Source organism: Myodes glareolus, chromosome 12, assembly GCF_982192425.1.
Source record: "Myodes glareolus chromosome 12, mMyoGla1.1, whole genome shotgun sequence".
Taxonomy (NCBI): domain Eukaryota; kingdom Metazoa; phylum Chordata; class Mammalia; order Rodentia; family Cricetidae; genus Myodes; species Myodes glareolus.
In genome coordinates this window covers 21,818,478-21,840,364 of record NC_142037.1, presented here as the reverse complement: position 1 = coordinate 21,840,364, position 21,887 = coordinate 21,818,478, and the positions used below count along the sequence as shown (strand labels likewise).

The 21,887-nt window shown below is 46.1% G+C and overlaps 1 protein-coding gene across 3 annotated transcripts in view; it reads left to right on the top strand.

Annotated features, from left to right (window-relative positions):
* Gja3 (gap junction protein alpha 3) overlaps positions 1-2,327 on the top strand; it is a 32,224-nt gene extending 29,897 nt beyond the window's left edge. The window contains exons 3-4 of one of the 3 annotated variants that reach the window (XR_015739444.1): positions 1,224-1,572; positions 1,702-2,327. The gene's annotated coding sequence lies outside the window, so the exon portion shown is untranslated. Of the gene's footprint in view, positions 1-1,223 lie in introns of all 3 variants that reach the window. The other 2 variants (XR_015739445.1, XR_015739443.1) reach the window with 2 other exon arrangements.
* Positions 2,328-21,887: the final 19,560 nt, after the last annotated feature.

Below are 21,887 nucleotides of genomic sequence, written 5' to 3'. Positions count from 1 at the left end.
GCAGGCATACATGCAGACAGAACACAGTATACATAATAAATAAATAAATATTAAAAAATATTGCTGGGCGGTGGTGGCACTCGCCTTTAATCCCAGCACTCAGGGGGCAGAGGCAGGCAGATATCTGTGAGTTCAAGGTCAGCCTGTTCTACAAGAGCTAGTTCCAGGACAGGCTCCAAAGCTACAGAGAAACCCTGTCTTGAAAAACCAAATAAATAAATAAATAAATAGAAAAAGAAAGAAAGAAAGAAATCGTTGTGGTGACCCTTGTTCCATTTCTCAGCCTCTTCTCACCTGGACTCTTCGGATGTCACCCACGCATTAGGTGACTCACTCCATGCCCAACAACTTTTATTTTAAACAAAACATTTGAACTGAGTCTGGTGGCACAAGACTCTAATTCTAGCTTCCTGGGAGGCTGAGACCGTACAGATGTGGTGAACACACACACAGACATACAGGCAAAACACTCAGGTGTAATATAATACATCTTTCTACCCATAGCTTCTAGCTGGCTCCCAGCTAGACGTCTCACTACTTCATTCACGTCCTTGAGTTTCAGAGTGGCTTGCTGAGTGAGGAGATGGAGCAGGCAAAATAACAGCACTGGGCTGTGTCCACGTCCTCTTCTCCGGAACCGATGACTGTTACCTCACTCCCAACGAGACTTCCTAGACGTGTCTAAAGACTCCTGAATGGGCGCCTGACCTGGGTTATAAAAGTGGGAGAGCACACGCCTTTAATCCCAGCACTTGGGAGGCAGAGGAAGGTGGGTCTCTGTGAGTTCAAGGACAAACTGGCCTACAGAGCGAGTTCCAGGATGGACTCCAAAGTTACACAGAAAAACCCTGTCTCAAAAAACCAAAATAAACAAATAAATAAATAAAATAAAAAATACAAGTGGGAGACCTATGGCCTCAAGGGTCCTCACAGGAGAAAAGAAGGCCGTGGGACTGAGGAAGCAGAAATTAGAGCGATGCATGAATGTACATATGTGTGCGCACGCACACACTCACACACACACACACACACACACGTAACACACACAAAGAAGATTGACATGATGGAAGATGGAGGACGGGCTGAGATCCAAGGGGGGGCGAAGAGTCACTGGAAGCCCAGAACCCAGCAGCTGCCACCTTGATTGGAGGTCAGTGCTGATGTTCTATTTCTGGCTTGCAGAGTGGTGAGGATGAGAGATGTCTACACTAATCTCATTGCAGTTTGTTGCAGGAACCAAGGGGAAGGCAGCCCGAAAGACTTACTAGCTCTCACTCCAAACTGGCCTGTAATTTTGCACGGAGCCCTCCTGTCGAAGCCTGCTGATGTGCTGTCTCATGGGAGTAGTCCTGGAACTGGGGACGCTACGGCAGGACGATGCCGTGAGTCGAAGATCAGCCAGTGCTACAAAATTCCACGACAGTCTGGAAATGGTTACCCCCCCCCCAGGAAAAAATTTCTTTTCTTCCTACCTCCTCTGTTCTGGCACTCACATCCAGGGAAGTATTTAGTCAACTTCACCGATTTGTTTTGAAGGACACAACCAGAGAGAAAAAAGATTCTGCCGGCTAGGTGGGCGATGTCATATACCATGTCAATACCATGGTACAGCTAAAAGAATAATCTGATATAATTGGGAATACGTCTAAAAGGGTTGTCATTATCAGCATGTTTTGATTACATCAGCCATTTTTTTGACAGAGGGATGGAGTCGGTTCCGTGGACAGCATGCACGTGCACATCTGGACTTTCCCTGGGGTCCCTTGCTGCACACCCACTGATCAGCCACAAGGGCCTCATTGACTTTTCCAGAGACTATGGACACCTGCTTGCCAGCCCTGGATTCAGCATCCACACTGCCTGTAAAGCCAGGAACACCCTCACTGGGAAAGCGTAGGTGTCTTCCTTTTTAGAAAACATGTTTCGAAATAGAAGGGGGCACTCACAGAACTAGTGCTCCCAGAAAACACTACCCATCCCTACACACACTCATAACCAGCCCCAGCACACTCAGGTAGCTTGTCACAGCCTCAGAACTTATGGGCACACAGATTGAGAGAAGGTCAGAGATCTCAACCCACTGGGTGCCCCTCGATCCTCAGCACTACTGTCCACATCTGGAGTCTCACCTGAACCCGTAAATCACAGAACAGAAGATAGAGTAGCTGGCTTTTGGTTTTAGCACAGATTTCACTCTGATTACCTGAGGGCCTTCGTCCTTCCCGCTGCCCGCTCTGGTCCATACTGGCTTCATGGGTGTTTCTCAGACTTGTTGATTTGGTTTGTTCTCCTCTGGTCCTAAATGAATAAAGAAAATATTAAATGTGTTTTCATGCAGCAGGAGTTTGTGCAAGGGACTGATAAGAAACAGACGGACCTGTCCTTTGAGAAGTCCTCACCCATTCTCTCCAGCTCACATTCTCCCCAGTCGCCTTTCAATTAAGACAGTGATAAAATTGCATATTAAAATAATCTAATAATAATATAAATATAATATAAATTGCCAGCTATTCTACAAACATATTAACATATCAACAAACTCTGTCAACCGATGCTTTTCAATCACCCAACACATAAGATGAGTCGTTGGTGGGTGCCTGTAATCCTGGTTCTTTCCTAAGAGGTTCAAGGAGATTCAACAGTTCAGGGACATCCTTGACTACACAATGGACTGTGGGTTAGCCTTGGGTAAAGAAGAATCAGCCCCAACAAATTAAAAGCAAGTAAAGCCCAAGAACAAGAAGAATGCTGCCTTTGTAATGGTAGAATGGGTCCCCACTGAAGGCAGTTAACCACATTTCCTCCTCAGAGTAATGAGTAGACTACCAGCTCCTCCCAGGAGGCTTGCTTAGAGCACCAGAGGACTCTATATCTGTGTGGACTGGAGAAGCATGCCAGACACACAGGTTACGGTTATAAAACTTCGGAGAAGAATTGAAAGAAAATGATTCCGGCATCCTCTAGAAAACACGAGTCTTCTCCACCACCACCACCACTCATAGGTATGGCCCTACTGAGATCTGTTGTGGTCCACAGAGTCAGGAAACTGGACTTCTCTGGGTCCTGTTGGACGGAACAGAGTCTGGAGTGTGTAGGGAGAGTTCTGCTTTTTCTGGACTTCTGGAAGTCTGAGAACCTTTGGGGAGCTAGCCCTTATAAAAGCTCTTGGTTTGCTTGAAATGGTTCAGCCTATGTGGATTATAGGGTAGTGGGGAGAGGATCACAAGGAGCCTTCACTCTTATCTCAGGAGGCTGAGACAGGAAGCTTGCCCAGATTTCTAAAATTCTTAGTCTAGACCAGTAGGCAAAGCCATAGTCTCTATGTAAAAGCATCAAGGAAACAGCAAAAGCATAAGCAAATCGTTTTGATTTCATCTTTGAGACAGTTTGTTGCTGTTGTTGTTGTTTTTACATAGCCCTAGCCAACATGGAACCCACTAAAATGTAGACCAAAGAGTCCAGGACTTCACACTGATATGCCTGCCTCTGGATCTACTCCCCAGAAATGGGATTAAAGGTGTGAACCTCCATGGCTAGTGTATAAAGTAACCTAATACGGCTGCTAAATATCTTCACTTCATGTAATCTTTGAATGAAACGAGATATCTACAAAACTTGTGGGATCTGTTTTTTTTGTAAATAAGAATCATCTCTAAAACTGTAGATAATCCCGGTATTGGGTAAGTGGAGCCTGGAGGCAAAAAGAGAAAAAGGAAGACGTGGGGGACCGCAGGGCCAGAGGGGAGCATGGGTGTGGGAAAGGCAGAGTGGGGGAGCAGGGGCCACACTGGGAACGGCCATGCTGGGCCAGGCCAGAAGCCTTCACTGTCCTCTCAGTGCTGTCACAGCTGACAACAGAGTCACAGACCATTCTCTCTCCTGCAGTAGCACAGCTGATTCATCCGCCACAGCAGATCTCACCGTGTGGGTCATGGCCCAGGCCACGCAGAAATGAGCGACCACCAGGAACACAGCCCCTGCCCTCTACCCTTATGGGCCCCGCTGAAATGACAAGGATGACGCAGGAGTGACTCTATAAACCTTTATTGGATTTCACCATTGTCCTCACCGTGGGGGGAGGCAAAGATGCCTAGGCACACAGAGCACAAAGATTGGGAGGTTTTGGGAGAAAAATTGAGGAATCACCACTCGTCTTCAATGAGGGCCTTGGTCTTCATCAGAGGGTGACCTTGGCGGTTGTTGTGTCTCCAGGAATAACGGGGAGGAAAGTCCTGAGAGAAACTAACTTTCCAAGACTCCCATCAGGATCCAATCAAACATTCGCTGGGAAACATTGGTGATGGGTTCCCAGAAAACTCTCCAGAAGATGGAGAGAAGCCATAATACCAAAGCTGGTACGAGGGAAAGTTCATTTCCACTGGAGCTTGAGGGTACTCGGGAGGCAGCTGGTAACAGGCTGTGGTGAGAAGAAACAGAGAGAATATGAACATGGCTCCCCGGGTCGCGCTGACTGGTTCAGCAATGGCATGGCCTCTGTCATCATCAACTAAGGACAAGCCGCAGTTCCATTGCTGGGGTGAAAGAAGTTAGACACCCAGAGCGGCCACACTTCCCTGCCCTGTGCCATGGGGGCCTGTGAGAGTGGGGTTTGCCTACATCGTGTGCTCTGCTTTGTGCTCATGATGGACCACACTCGGGGACGGGGCATCAGGTATCTCTGCAGAAGGGACTAACCTGGGAAGTAGCTTTCCTGGGGTCTGGGGCCCAGGATCCTGCACAGGGCCTCTGCATAAGGAGAAAACAAGGGGTCAGCCCTGGGTCTCTCGTCACACAGACTCCTGTGAAGGCTCTGCAGAGTCAGCAACAGGTTGAAACAGTTCTGCCAGGTCTTCCTGAGGCCCCGCTGGTAGAGCCGCTGGCAGAGAAGCCTGGTCTTTTTGTGGATCTTCTTGCCTGGGTGGCCGACTTCCTGTTCAACTCCTTCCCACTCCAACAAGAAGAGCCTGATTTGTGAATCAGTCCACGGGCTCTGGGAAGGATCTACAACAGACAGAGGGATGGGGTTGGTTCCGTGGACAGCATGTACCTGCACATCTCGACTTTCCCTGGGGTCCCTAGCTGCACACTCACTGATCAGTCACAAGGGCATCCTTGACTTTACCAGAGACTATGGATACCTGCTTGCCAGCCCTGGATTCAGCATCCACACTGCCCGTAAAGCCAAGGAGCACCCTCACTGGGAAAGCATAGGTGTCTTCCATTTTGGAAAACATGTTTCTAAATAGAAGGGGGCTCTCACAGAACTAGTGCTCCCAGAAAACACTACCCATCCCTACACACACTCATAACCACCCCCAGCACACTCAGGGAGATTGTCACAGCCTCAGAACCTATGGGCACACAGATTGAGAGAAGGTCAGAGATCTCAACCCACTGGGTGCCCCTCGATCCTCAGCACCACTGTACACAACTGGGGTCTCACCTGAACCCGTGAATCACAGAACAGAAGATAGAGTTCTGTTCTTTTGGCTTTCACACAGATTTCACTCTGATTACCTGAGGGTGAGGGCCTTCGTCCTTCCCGCTGCCAGCTCAGGTCTCTACTGGTTTCCTGGGTGTTTCTCAACCTATTGCCGGCATTTGTTCTCCTCTGGTCCTAAGTAAATAAAGAAAATGTTAGCTGTGTGTCCAGCGGGAGCCTCTGTGTCTTAGCTGTGTGGTGATTAAGGAAGACGTTCCCTGCAGCATTAACCAAACAATGAACTCATCTTTCATCTACAGATGATGCTACATTCTCACCTGATGGAAAGTTTGGTTGTCAAGTATGGCAAGGAAAACCGCCAGTGAATATGGGAGGTGCCCCTGTGCAAGGGACAGATGAGAAACTGAAGGTTCTGTCCTTTGAGAAGTCCTCACCCACTCTCCCCAGCTCGCATTTTCCCCAGTTTCCTTTCCGTTCTCATAGTGCTAAAAGTCCATACTAGACTCTCCTAATAAATGCCAGCTGTGCTTCAAACAGACAAGGGTATCAGACCAATTATAAGACCCAATACTTCTCATCTCCTGCAAATAAACATGACTGTTTCCCAGCTTCTTTCTAGAAGAGTTTGGATTTTAGCATTTTAGGGTGATTCAAGTCTACCAATCGTATTGGTAGAAGCTTCTCTAATGCCAGGTCTCACAACCATCTAGTCCCTAAGAAGCACACATATTTTTATGCTAATTATAAACTCTTTGGCCTATTGCTCAGGCTTAGTATTAACTAGCTGTTACAACTTAAAATAACCCATATTTCTTGTCTGGGTTTAGTTAGCTGATAGGTACTCTTTCTCAGTGAGATATGCTCATCTTGCTTCCACTGCATCTGGCTCGTGACTGTGTCTCTTCCTTTCTTCCTCCCAGAATTATCCTGGTCTGGTTTCCCCACCTATACTTCCTGCCTGGCTACTGGGCAATCAGCGTTTTATTAAGCCAATTGCAGTGAGAAACCCTTACTGTATGCAAGAGTATTATCCCACAGCATTTCCCATTTTCTTTACTTTTCAAAACAGAAACCCTGATTCTAATCTCATTCCTTTAGCTATTGTCCAGACCATTATTCATAACAACTTCAAACACAGACAAACATCCATAATCCATTTTTGGGGAATATGCGCATTGTTTTGTACTGTCTGGAGATGCTGATAATGTTATGGAGACCCAAATAAAATCTTAGCATTATGGTGAAATCCTGACTGGAGTATTTGTTAAGGCTGGATCATCTCAGAGCTGTTCTGAATGTAGAACTCAGAGGAGACTAAAACAGAGTTGCTCTGAGACATTGGATCATCTGGGCCACCTGTTCCCTTTGGAGATTTTCAGGGGAGGTCTTCTGTGATCAAACCTTATTTTTCCTAACCCTGAATGAATCCACAACCTCTCATTGCCTGTGCAAACAAAAACAAAAACTCTTTTCCAAAGTAACCTATCTTTTGACTTCAATTTTGAATTCAAGATAATATCAAAATATACAGGTCAGATTAATCCGGCAGCATTTATAATCAAATATCTTATCTCAGCTGTTGTTCCTCCTCAGTAGTCAGAGAGTTCAAAGACAACACAGTAACATACAGGATCCTGATTCTCTGCCTATTTTCCATCTTTATGTGGCTTTTTTTTTACACTATTTCTTTTATATTTTGTTTTTGGTTTTATTGAGACAGGGTTTCTCTGTGTATCTTTGACCATCCTGAACCTCACTCTGGACCAGACTGGCCTCAATCTCACAGAGATCCATCTGCCTCTGCCTCCCAAGGCTGGGATTAAAGGAGTCGGCCACCACACCCATCTACTCTATTTCTTTCTTAATGACTTTCTCTATACTTTTGCTTTTCTCTTCCAAGCCTACATTTCTTTATAAACACACTGTCAACTGTTTCAGTTTTTTTTTTTTTTTGTAAATCTGTCTTTACTGAATATCTCTATCTTCTTCTGGCCACAGGATTTTTTAATCGGCTAAGAGCCATGGCTAGGATTAAGCTACGTCTTCGGTGGCTGGCTTTGCCCCTTTCCTTAGCTTCCTCAGAGTCTGGTTTCATAGTGGAGGTGCAAGCAGGAGCCATGGTTCTTGATGCAACTCTCTAAGTTTCTCAGTCTGTGGAACCACTGACTTCTCATGAACACAAATTCAGTGTTTGATGGCGGGGTCTCTCAACGGAGATGTGAAGTATTTGCCACTAATGCTGGGTCAGGAAGCCTCTCTTACGGGAGGAGCCATACCTCTGCCTGCTTCTAGCAAACGGAGCCCACCTGGGAAAATACTCTTACCAAGAAGCTGTGCTTAACTGTTATTTTGCTCTGGGGTATAATTCTCTTGTACACTGCAAAAATTTGTCACCCATACAGGTTTAATAAAACAGTGATTGAAAAATACATGGTCAGAAAATGCATGCAGTGTGACGAGACTGGAATAACTCAGGGAAGAGTCAAGACAGAGTCACAGTAACTACCAGATGCAGAAGAAGCAAGATGAGAATGCCTCACTGAGAGAACGTAACAGGAAATGTGGCTAAACATAGAAAAGAATTATGGGATATTTTCAGTCCTAAGAGCTAGTTATTAATAAGACTGAGCAATAAACCAAAGAGTTTATACATAATAGAAGCCTCTGTGTGTTCCTAAGGGACTGATGGTGGTGGGACCGGGTAGGACAGGAGCTTCTGTCTACTCAGTAATTTGTGGGCTAGCCTTGGATAAAACAGATGCCTTCCCCTGCAACAAACTATGAAACAAGAAGCCCAACAGCAAGAATACTCCTGGCTTTGGACCTCTGTCAATTTCAGAGATGGGTTCACATTCAAGGTATTAACTATGGTTTGTGAGTTTTCCTTGTATGACAATGAACATATTAAAAACCCCGAACATGAAACTTGCTGTGAATACCACATGTGTTCAGATCCATGTGAAATGAAGAAGCATGCCAGAGACAAACTTTAGGGCTAGAACCCTTCAGAGATCAATGATAAGGTGAATATCTTGGACATCCTCCAGAAAACACGAGAGCTTATTCCCCAACTCACCTGCATGGTCCTTCCTGACATTGGTCTGCTACACAGAGTCAGGGACCTGGGCTACTCAGGGTGCTGTTGGGTGCTCAGAGTCTGGAGTGTAGAGAGAGAGCTATGCTCACTCTCCTGGCTTCTGCAGGTCAGAGACTCTTTGGAGACCTGGCCCCTTATAAAGCTCATGTTAGTGATTGACTCTGGCCCACCCATCTGGATATCAGGGCAGGTGGGCAGAGGATCACAACGAGCCTTTAATCCCATCTCAGGAGGCTGAGACAGGAGGCTTCCCCAGGCCTCTACTACTCTACATGTTGAGTCGTGTGTTGAGGATTCAAATACAACAGCTGAGCTGGAGTACGCAGGAGATTTTAGCATGAATTTTAGGCACCAGGACAAGAGAAAGTCACCTGGCAAGCATGGGTATGAAGGATAGGTGCATCTGTTTCTTTTCTTCTTCCTTTGGAGACAGGGTTGTCATGTGCACTGGGGCAGTCCGACAACTCCCACAATAACATAGGATGACCTTGAGGCCCTGATATGCCTGCCCTCAGTGGTCTGGGATTGTGACTGTCTGCTGGTCCAGCCGCTATGCAAAGTCCCATGGAAAGGAGTTAAGATGGGAGCGCCATAACAGGAGAGCCTCCCTAATTAGTCAACATCGCATGGAAGCCCTGGCTTTCCTGCTGCTGACAACCAGGGCATACTAGCATACCTTAATATTGTTTTGATCAATGAATATAGCTATGGGTTCTATCCTAGCCAGAGTTCTCTGGAATAAGAGAACTTGGAGAAAGAACATCTATATTTTTCTGTCTCTCTGCCTGTCCCTCCCTCTCACCCTCTCTCTTCTGGTTATCTTCATGTTCTCTGTGTTTCTGTCTCTCTTTCACTCTCCCTCTGTCCCTTCTTCCCGCTCCATGAATGTGTATGAAGAGTATTTACTACAATGACATAGGGTTTAATGCAACAGTGGTTGCTATGACCAGAAAGGTTCACAAATCCAGTAGATGTTACCCCCAAGGACAAACATCTCAGCTGATCTTCAATATTTGTCAAATCTTCAAAAGTACTGTCACTAATGGAGTGATTCTCAACTTTCCTAGTAATTGGACCCTCTAATAAAATTACCTGTGTTGTGGTGGTCCTCAACCATACAATTATGTTGTTGCTATTTCATAACTGTACTTTTGCTACAATTATGAATCCTGATGAAAATATCTGATATTTACGATGGTCTTATTAGACTGCTATGGTAAGGTTGGTTGTTCCATCACCTAAAGGGTCAAGACCCACAGATTGAGAAAGCCTGTGCTAATGCCTGTCCAGGAATTGTTGGCAGGATCTGTTTCTGTCCCATCAGGTCCCACATCCACTTAGCTCCAAATAAACACATAGAGGCTTACAATAATTATAAACAGCTTGGCCTATATAATCAGGCTTCTTATTAACTCTTATAACTTATATTGACCCATTATTCTTGTCTATGTTAGCCACTGGCTTGGTACCTTATTCAACGAGGCAGTCACATCTTGCTTCCTCTGTGTCTGGGTCACGACTGCAGTCTTAAACTTCCCACTTCCAGAATTCTCATTGACCTGCCTGTACTTCCTGCCTGGATACTGGCTAATCAGCATTTTATTAAAATACGATTGTCAGGGTACAGACCATTGTCCCACAGCACTCCTTCCCACACATTTTCTAAACAAGAATTCTGAATCAAATCTCCTTTGTTTAGCTTTGCTCCTGACCATTATCCATAACAACTTGTAACCAACATTCTAAACAAAGGCCAACATCCATAATCAATTTTGGGGAAATGTGGGCATAGTTTTCTAATCTACTTCCTGCTGTTTGGGAGCACAGATAATCTTATGGGGACCTAAAGAAAATTTAAAATTATGATCAAGTCCTGACTGGAGTATCCTGTGAGGCTTCATCATCTAGACAGCAGTCTTTGAACTATTCTGGATGCAGAACTCAGACATCTGGGCCATTCCTCCTATCAGTAGGCAGGGAATACAGAACTGAATGCTGGGAGAAAGAAGGGCAGAGGGAGAAGCCAAGGATCCACCGCCAGAGATAGAAGTGCTGGAACTTTGCTGGTAGGCCACGACCTCGTGGTGATACACATATTAATAAAACTGGATTACATTAAGATGTAAGATTTAGTCAATAAGAAGCTAGAGCAAACTGGCCAAGCAGTGTTTTAAAAACAGATCTTTACAACAGACTACTACTGGCTTTGGACCTCTGTCAACTTCAGTGATGGATTCACATTCAAGGTATTAACTATGTTTTTCGAGTTTTCCTTGAATGACAATGAACACATTAAAAATCCCTAATATAATGCTTGCTATGAATGCCATATGAGTTCATATCCATGTGCAGTGGAGAAGTATGCCAGAGACACACTTTAGAGATAAAACCATTCAGAGATCAATGGCAAGAAGAATATCCCTGTCATCCTTCAGAAAAGTCAAGATTCGCTGCTCCCCGATTCACCTGCATAGTCCTCCTGAGACAGTTCAGTTCCACGGAGTCAGGGACCTGGGCTTCTCAGAGTGTTGTTGGGTGCTCAGAGTCTGGAGTGTGGAGGGAGAGCTCTGCTCACTCTCCTGGCTTCTGCAGGTCAGAGGCTCTTTGGAGAGCTGGCTCCTTAAAAAGCTCTGGTTAGTGATTGAATCTGGCCCACCCATCTGGATTACAGGGCGGGTGGGCAGAGGATCACAACGAGCCTTTAATCCCATCTCAGGAGGCTGAGACAGGAGGCTTCCCCAGGCCTCTACTTCTCAGTCTCGATTTAAAATTACCAAAGGAGCAAAGCCAAAACAAGGACAGCTATCTTCATTTTCTTTTCTGAGAATTGTTTCTTGGTTTGTTTGTTTTTACATAGTCCTGGCCATCATAAACTCACACCTATTTACACTTAGTCCAGGAGACACACTGACCTGCCTGCCTCTGGATCACCCTCCTGAATGCTAGGAATAAAGCATGGGCCTCCGAGTCTCGCACATGGAGTAATCTTTTAACGACATTTTCTAAGTACGTTCATTTTGTCAACTTGCATTGAAAACTTGAGACATACAAAAATTTTGGATCTGTTATTTTGTAAGAATAAATCACCTCTAAAACTATAGCTAATCCAAGTATTCAGTAAGTGGAGCTTGGAGGAAAAGGAAACAGTGGGAGACAGCAGGGAGAGAGGGGAGCATGGGTGTGGAAAAGGCAGAGTGGGGGAGCAGGGGCACACTGGGAACGGCCATGCTGGGCCAGGCCAGAAGCCTTCACTGTCCTCTAGTGCTGTCACAGCTGACAACAGAGTCACGGACCGTTCTCTCTCCTGCAGAAGCACAGCTGATTCATCCGCCACAGCAGATCTCACCGTGTGGGTCATGGCCCAGGCCACACAGAAATGAGCGACCACCAGGAACACAGCCCCTGCCCTCTACCCTTATGGGCCGCGCTGAAATGACAAGGATGACGCAGGAGTGACTCTATAAACCTTTATTGGATTTCACCTTTGTCCTCACCGTGGGGGGAGGCAAAGATGCCTAGGCATACAGAGCATAATGATTGGGAGGTTTTGGGAGGAGAATTGAGGAATCGCCACTTGTCTTCAAGGAGGGCCTTGGTCTTCATCAGAGGGTGAATTTGGAGGTTGTTGTGTCTCAAGGAACACGGGAAGAAACTGCTGAGGGAAACTGACTTCCCAAGACTCCCGTCAGAATCCAGTCAAACTCTCGCTGGGAAACATCGGTGATGGGTTCCCAGGAAACTCTCCAGAAGATGGAGAGAAGCCATAATACCAAAGCTGGTACGAGGGAAAGTTCATTTCCGCTGGAGCTTGAAGGTACTCGGGAGACTGCTGGTAACAGGCTGCGGTGAGAAGAAACAGAGAGAATATGATCATGGCTCCCTGGGTCGCCCTGACTGGTTCAGCAATGGCATGACCTCTGTCATCATCAACTAAGGACAAGCCGCAGTTCCATTGCTGGGGTGAAAGAAGTTAGACACCCAGAGCAGCCACACTTCCCTGCCCTGTGCCATGGGGGCCTGCGAGAGTGGGGTTTGCCTACATCGTGTGCTCTGCTCTGTGCTCATGATGGACCACACTCGGGGACGGGGCATCAGGTGTCTCTGCAGAAGGGACTAACCTGGGAAGTAGCTTTCCTGGGATCTGGGGCCCAGGATCCTGTACAGGGCCTCTGCATAAGGAGAAAACAAGGGGTCAGCCCTGGGTCTCTCATCACACAGACTCCTATGAAGGCTCTGCAGAGTCAGCAACAGGTTGAAACAGCTGTGCCAGGTCTTCCTCAGGCCCCGCTGGTAGAGCCGCTGGCAGAGAAGCCTGGTCTTTTTGTGGATCTTCTTGCCTGGGTGGCCGACTTCCTGTTCAACTCCTTCCCACTCCAACAAGAAGAGCCTGATTTGTGAATCAGTCCACGGGCTCTGGGAAGGATCTACAACAGACAGAGGGATGGGGTCAGTTCCTTGGACAGCATGCACGTGCACATCTGGACTTTCCCTGGGGTCCCTTGCTGCATACTCACTGATCAGTCACAAGGGCATCCTTGACTTTACCAGAGACTATCGACACCTGCTTGCCAGCCCTGGATTCAGCATCCACACCCTCACTGGGAAAGCATAGGTGTCTTCCATTTTGGAAGAAAACATGTTTCTAAATAGAAGGGGGCTCTCACAGAACTAGTGCTCCCAGAAAACACTACCCATCCCTACACACACTCATAACCACCCCCAGCACACTCAGGGAGCTTGTCACAGCCTCAGAACCTATGGGCACACAGATTGAGAGAAGGTCAGAGATCTCAACCCACTGGGTGCCCCTCGATCCTCAGCACCACTGTCCACATCTGGGGTCTCGCCTGAACCCGTGAATCACAGAACAGAAGATAGAGTTCTGTTCTTTTGGCTTTCACACAGATTTCACTCTGATTACCTGAGGGTGAGGGCCTTCGTCCTTCCCGCTGCCCGCTCCGGTCCGTACTGGCTCCCTGGGTGTTTCTCAACCTATTGCCGGCGTTTGTTCTCCTCTGGTCCTAAGTGAACAAAGAAAATGTCAGCTGTGTTTCCAGCGGGAGCCTCTGTGTCTTAGCTGTGTGGTGATTAAGGAAGACGCTCCCTGCAGCATTAACCAAACAATGGACTCGTTATTCATCTACAGATGATGCTACATTCTCACCTCATGGAAAGCTTGGTTGTCAAGTCTGGCAAGGAAAACCGCCAGTGAATATTGGAGGTGCCCCTGTGCAAGGGACAGATGAGAAACTGAAGGTTCTGTCCTTTGAGAAGTCCTCACCAGCTCTCCCCAACTCACATTCTTCCCAGTTTTCTTTCCGTTCTCATAGTGCTAAAAGTCCATACTAGACTCTCCTAATAAATGCCAGCTGTGCTTCAAACAGCCAAGGGTATCAGACCAATTGGAAGACCCAATACTTCTCCATCTCCTTCAAATAATCATGACTGTTTCCAGCTCATTTCTAGAACAGTTTGGATATCAGCACTTTAGGGTCATTCGAGTTACACAATTGTGTTGGTTGAAGCTACTCTAATGCCAGCTACCACAACCATTCAGTCTCTAAGTATAAACTCTTTGGCCTATTGCTCAGGCTTATTATTAACTAGCTGCTACAACTTAAAATAACTCATAATTCTTGTCTGTGTTTAGTTAGCTGACTAGGTACTCTTTCTCAGTGAGATATGCTCATCTTGCTTCCACTGCATCTGGCTGGTGACTGTGTCTCTTTCTTTCTTCCTCCCAGAATTATCCTGGACTGGTTTCCCCGCCTATACTTCTTGTCTAGCTACTGGGCAATCAGCGTTTTATTAAGCCCATAGCAGTGAGAAACCCTTACTGTATACAAGAGTATTATCCCACAGCATTTCCCGTTTTCTTTACTTTTCAAAACAAAAACCCTGATTCTAATCTCCTTCCTTTAGCTATTTTCCAGACCATTATTCATAACAACTTCAAACCAACACACTAAACACAGACAAACATCCATAATCCATTTTTGGGGAATATGGGCATTGTTTTCTAGGTTACTTGCTGCTGTCTAGAGAGGCTGATAATGTTATGAAGACCCAAATAAAATCTTAGCACTATGGTGAAATCCTGACTGGAGTATTTGTTAAGGCTGGATCATCTCAGAGCTGTTATGAATGTAGAACTCAGAGGAGACTAAAACAGAGTTGCTCTGAGACATTGGATCATCTGGGCCACCTGTTCCCTTTGGAGATTTTCAGGGGAGATCTTCTGTGATCAAACCTTATTTTTCCTAACCCTGAATGAATCCACAACCTCTCATTGCGTGTGCAAACAAAAACAAAAACTCTTTTCCAAAGTAACCTATCTTTCTTTTGACTTCAATTTTGAATTCAAGGCAATATCAAAATATAAAGGTCAGATTAATCTGGCAGCATTTATAATCAAATATCTTATCTCAGCTGTTGTTCCTCCTCAGTAGTCAGAGAGTTCAAAGACAACACAGTAACATACAGGATCCAGATTCTCTGCCTATTTTCCATCTTTATGTGGCTTTTTTTTCACACTATTTCTTTTATATTTTGTTTTTAGTTTTATTGAGACAGGGTTTCTCTGTGTATCTTTGACCATCCTGAACCTCACTCTGGACCAGACTGGCCTCAATCTCACAGAGATCCATCTGCCTCTGCCACCCAAGGCTGGGATTCAAGGCGTCGGCCACCACACCCATCTACGCTATTTCTTTTTAATGACTTTCTCTATACTTTTGCTTTTCTCTTCCAAGCCTACATTTCCTTATAAACACACTGTCAACTGTTTCAATTTTTGTTTGTTTGTTTGTTTGTTTGTTTGAAAATCTGTCTTTACTGAATCTATCAGTTTCTGGCCACAGGATTTTTTAATCGGCTAAGAGTCATGGCTAGGATTAAGCTACATCTTTGGTGGCTGGCTCTGCCCCTTTCCTTAGCTTCCTGAGAGTCTGGTTTCATAGTTGAGGTGCAGGCAGGAGCCATGTTTCTTGTTACAACTCTGTAAGTTTCTCAGTCTGTGGAAACACTGACCTCTCATGAACACAAGTTTAGTATTTGATGGCGGGGCCTCTCAAAGGAGAAGTGAAGTATTTGCCACTAATGCTGGGTCAGGAAGCCTCTCTTATGGGAGGAGCCATTCCTCTGCCTGCTTCTAGCAACAGAGCCCACCTGGAAAATACTCTTACCAAGAAGCTGTGCTTAACTCTTATTTTGCTCTGGGGTATAATTCTCTTGTACACTGCAAAAATTTGTCACCCATACAGGGTTAATAAAACAGTGATTGAAAAATACATGGTCAGAAAATGCATGCAGTGTGACGAGACTGGAATAACTCAGGGAAGAGTCAAGGCAGAGTCACAGTAACCACCAGATGCAGAAGAAGCAAGATGAGAATGCCTCACTGAGAAAAGGTAAAAGGAAATGTGGCTAAACATAGAAAAGAATTATGGGATATTTTCAGTCCTAAGAGCTAGTTATTAATAAGACTGAGCAATAAACCAAAGAGTTTATACATAATAGAAGCCTCTGTGTGTTCCTAAGGGACTGATGGTGGTGTAACCGGGTAGGACAGGAGCTTCTGACTACTCAGTAATTTGTGGGCTAGCCTTGGATTAAACAGATGCCACGCCCTGCAACAAACTATGAAACAAGAAGCCCAACAGCAAGAATACTCCTGGCTTTGGACCTCTGTCAATTTCAGAGATGGGTTCACATTCAAGGTATTAACTATGTTTTTCAAGTTTTCCTTGTCTGACAATGAACACATTAAAAACCCCTAACATGAAGCTTGCTGTGAATACCACATAGGTTCAGATCCATGTGAAGTGAAGAAGCATGGCAGAGACAAACTTTAGGGCTAGAACCCTTCAGAGATCAATGGCAAGATGAATATCCTGGACATCCCCCAGAACACATGAGAGTTTATTCCCCAACTCACCTGCATGGTCCCTCCTGAGATTGGTCTGCTACACAGAGTGAGAGACCTGGGCTTCTCAGGGTGCTGTTGGATGCTCAGAGAGAGCTCTGCTCACTCTCCTGGCTTCTGCAGGTCAGAGACTCTTTGGAGAGTTGGCCCCTTATAAAGCTTTGGTTAGTGATTGAATCTGGCCCACCCATCTGGATTACAAAGCGGTGGGCAGAGGATCACAACGAGCCTTTAATCCCATCTCAGGAGGCTGAGACAGGAGGCTTCCCCAGGCCTCTACTACTCTACATGTTGAGTCGTGTGTTGAGGATTCAAATACAACAGGAGAGCTGGAGTACGCAGGAGATTTTAGCATGGATTTTAGGCACCAGGACAAGAGAAAGTCACCTGGCAAGCATGGGTATGAAGGATAGATGCATCTGTTTCTTTTCTTCTTCCTTTGGAGACAGGGTTGTCATGTGCACTGGGGCTGGCCGACAACTCCCACAATAACATAGGATGACCTTGAGCCCCTGATATGCCCGCCCTCAGTGGTCTGGGATTGTGACTGTCTGCTGGCCCAGCCACTATGCAAAGCCCCATGGAAAGGAGTTTAAGATGGGAGCGCCATAACAGGAGAGCCTCCCTAATTAGTCAACATCGCATGGAAGCCCTGGCTTTTCTGCTGCTGACAACCACGGCGGGCTTGCATACCTTAATACTCTTTTTATCAATGAATATAGGTATAGGATCTGTCCTAGTAAGAGTTTTCTGGAATAAGAGAACTTGTAGAATGAACATCTATATTTTTCTGTCTCTCTGCCTTTCCCTCCCTCTCACCTTCTTTCTTCTGACCATCTACATGTTGTCTCTGTGTGTGTCTCTCTTTCATGCTCCCTCTGCCCCTTTTTCCCTCTCTGCGTATGTGTATGAGGAGCATTTCTACGGGGAAGTAGAGGTTAATGTCGCAATGGTTGGCTATGAACAGGAGGTCCACAAATCCAGTAGATGTTACCCCCTGATAACAAACAAGTCCGCTGATCTTCAATATTTGTCCAATTCTCAAAAGTGCTATCGCTAATGGAGTGGTTCTCAACTTTCCTCATAATTAGACCCTCTAATAAAATTACCTGTGTTGTGTTGGTCCTCAACCATACAATTATGTTGTTGCTACTTCATACCTGTCCTTTTGCTACGTTTATGAGTCCTAATGGAAATATCTGATATTTACGATGGTCTTAGGAGACTGCTATGGTAAGGTTGGTTGTTCCACCCCCCAAAGAGCCAGGTCCCACAGATTGAGAAAGCCTGTGCTTATGTCAGTCCAGGAGTTGTTGGCAGGATCTGTTTCTGTCCCACCAGATCCCACATCTGCTTAGCTCCAAATAAACACACAGAGGCCTACATTAATTATAAACAGCTTGGCCTATCATCTCAGTCTTCTTATTAACTCTTTTTGTGTTTTTTTGGTTTTTCAAGACAGAGTTTCTCTGTAGCTTTGGAGCCTGTCCTGGAACTAACTCTTGTAAAGCAGGCTGACCTCGAACTCACAAAGATCCACCTGCCTCTGCCACCCAAGTGCTAAGATTAAAGGCGTGTGCCACCAGCGATGGCATTTCTTATAACTTATATTAACCCATTATTCTTCTCTATGTGAGCCATGTGGCTCGGTACATTATTCAGCAAAGCAGTCACATCTTGCTTTATCTGTGTCTGGGTCACGACTGCAGTCTTAAACTTCCCTTTTTCCAGAATTCCTACCTTTGCTTCCTGCCTGGATACTGGCCAATCAGCATTTTATTAAAATACAATTGATAGGCTACTGACCATTGTCCCACAGCACTTCCACACGCATATTTTTTTATACAAGAACTCTGAATCAAATCTCCTTTGTTTAGCTTTGCTCCTGACCATTATCCATAACAACTTGTAACCAATATTCTAAATAAAGGCAAACATCCAGAACCAATATTTTGGGGATTGGGTATAGTTTTCTAATCTACTTCCTGCTGATTGGGAGCACAGATAATCTTATGGAAACCTAAAGAAAATTTAAACTTATGATCAAGTCCTGTCTGGTGTATCCTGTGAGGCTTGATCATCTCGGCAGCAGTATTTGAACTGTTCTGGATGCAGAACTCAGACAACTGGGCCATTCCTCCAGTCTTTAGACAGGGAACACAGAACTGAATGCTGGGAGAAAGAGGGGCAGAGGGAGAAGCCATGGATCCACCGCCAGAGATAGATGTGTTGGGACTTTGCTGGTAGGCCACGACCTCGTGGTGATACACAGATTAATAAAACTGGATTAAATTAAGATGTAAGATTTAGCCACTAAGAAGCTAGAGCTAATGGGCTAGGCAGTGTTTTAAATAATACATTTTCTGTATGATTATTTTGGTCCTGAGTTGCCAGGACTGACAAGTGGATCCATAAAACAGAATAGTACTGGCTTTGTACCTCTGTCAATTACAGAGATGGGTTCACATTCAAGGTATTAACTATGTTTAGCAAGCTTTTATTGTCTGACAATGAACACATTAAAAACCACTAACATGAAGATTGCTATTAATACCACATGGGTGCAGATCCATGTGAAGTGAAGATGCATGCCAGAGACAAAATTTAGGGCTAGAACCCTTAAGAGATCAATGGCAAGATGAATATCCTGGACATTCCCCAGAACATATGAGAGTTTATTGCTCAACTCACCTGCATAGTGTCTCCTGAGATTGGTCTACTACACAGAGTCAGGGACCTGGGCTTCTCACGGTGCTATTGGGTGCTCAGGGAGAGCTCTGCTCACTCTGCTGGCTTCTGCAGGTCAGAGGCTCTTTGGAGAGCTGCCCCTTATAAAGCTCTGGTTAGTGATTGAATCTGGCCCACCCATCTGGATTACAGGGCAGGTGGGCAGAGGATCACAACGAGCCTTTAATCCCATCTCAGGAGGCTGAGACAGGAGGCTACCCCAGACTCCTTCTCAATCTCGATTTAAAATTACCAAAGAAGCAAACCCAAAACATGGACAGCTATCTTCATTTTCTTTTCTGAGAATTGTTTCTTGGTTTGTTTGTTTTTACATAGTCCTGGCCATCATGAAACTCACTCCTATTTACACTTAACAGTCCTGGAGATCACACTGTACTGCCTGCCTCTGGATCACCCTCCTGAGTGCTAGGAATAAAGCGTGGGCCTCCGATTGTAGTAATTGTAATAAACTATTAATGATATTTTCTAAATACGTTCATTTTGTCAATTTGCAGTGAAAACCTGAGACATAAAAAACCTTTTGGATCGGTTTTTTTTTTTTTAAGAATAAATCACCTCTAAAACTGAAGTTAATCTAAGTATTCAGTAAGTGGAATTTGGAGAAAAAAGGAAGCAGTGGGAGACCACAGGGAGAGAGGGGAGCATGGGCATGGGAAAGGAAGAGTGGTGGAGCAGGGGCCACACTGGGAACGGCCATGCTGGGCCAGGCCAGAAGCCTTCACTGTCCTCTAGTGCTGTCACAGCTGACAACAGAGTCACGGACCGTTCTCTCTCCTGCAGAAGCACAGCTGATTCATCCGCCACAGCAGATCTCACCGTGTGGGTCATGGCCCAGGCCACACAGAAATGAGCGACCACCAGGAACACAGCCCCTGCCCTCTACCCTTATGGGCCGCGCTGAAATGACAAGGATGACGCAGGAGTGACTCTATAAACCTTTATTGGATTTCACCTTTGTCCTCACCGTGGGGGGAGGCAAAGATGCCTAGGCATACAGAGCATAATGATTGGGAGGTTTTGGGAGGAGAATTGAGGAATCGCCACTTGTCTTCAAGGAGGGCCTTGGTCTTCATCAGAGGGTGAATTTGGAGGTTGTTGTGTCTCAAGGAACACGGGAAGAAACTGCTGAGGGAAACTGACTTCCCAAGACTCCCGTCAGGATCCAGTCAAACTCTCGCAGGGAAACATCGGTGATGGGTTCCCAGGATACTCTCCAGAAGATGGAGAGAAGCCACAATACCAAAGCTGGTACGAGGGAAAGTTCATTTCCGCTGGAGCTTGAGGGTACTCGGGAGGCAGCTGGTAACAGGCTGCGGTGAGAAGAAACAGAGAGAATATGATCATGGCTCCCTGGGTCGCCCTGACTGGTTCAGCAATGGCATGGCCTCTGTCATCATCAACTAAGGACAAGCCGCAGTTCCATTGCTGGGGTGACAGAATCAAGACACCCAGAGAGGCCACACTTCCCTGCCCTGTGCCATGGGGGCCTGCTGAGTGGGGTTTGCCTACATCGTGAGCTCTGCTCTGTGCTCATGATGGACCACACTCGGGGGCGGGGCATCAGGTGTCTCTGCAGAAGGGACTAACCTGGGAAGTAGCTTTCCTGGGGTCTGGGACCCAGGATCCTGTACAGGGCCTCTGCATAAGGAGAAAACAAGGGGTCAGCCCTGGGTCTCTCATCACACAGACTCCTGTGAAGGCTCTGCAGAGTCAGCAACAGGTTGAAACAGCTGTGCCAGGTCTTCCTCAGGCCCCGCTGGTAGAGCCGCTGGCAGAGAAGCCTGGTCTTTTTGTGGATCTTCTTGCCTGGGTGGCCGACTTCCTGTTCAACTCCTTCCCACTCCAACAAGAAGAGCCTGATTTGTGAATCAGTCCACGGGCTCTGGGAAGGATCTACAACAGACAGAGGGATGGGGTTGGTTCCGTGGACAGCATGTACCTGCACATCTCGACTTTCCCTGGGGTCCCTAGCTGCACACTCACTGATCAGTCACAAGGGCATCCTTGACTTTACCAGAGACTATCGACACCTGCTTGCCAGCCCTTGATTCAGCATCCACACTGTCCTTAAAGCCAAGGAGCACCCTCACTGGGAAAGCATAGGTGTCTTTCATTTTGGAAAGCATGTTCCCAAATAGAAGGGGGCTCTCACAGTACTAGTGCTCCCAGAAAACACTACCCATCCCTACACACACTCATAACCACCCCCAGCACACTCAGGGAGCTTGTCACAGCCTCAGAACCTATGGGCACACAGATTGAGAGAAGGTCAGAGATCTCAACCCACTGGGTGCCCCTCGATCCTCAGCAGCACTGTCCGCATCTGGGGTCTCGCCTGAACCCATAAATCACAGAACAGAAGATAGAGTTCTGTTCTTTTGGCTTTCACACAGATTTCACTCTGATTACCTGAGGGTGAGGGCCTTCGTCCTTCCCGCTGCCCACTCCGGTCCGTCCTGGCTCCCTGGGTGTTTCTCAACCTATTGCCGGTATTGCCGGCGTTTGTTCTCCTCTGGTCCTAAGTAAATAAAGAAAATGTTAGCTGTGTGTCCAGCGGGAGCCTCTGTGTCTTAGCTGTGTGGTGATTAAGGAAGACGCCTCATGCAGCATTAACCAAACAATGGACTCGTTATTCATCTACAGATGATGCTACATTCTCACCTCATGGAAAGCTT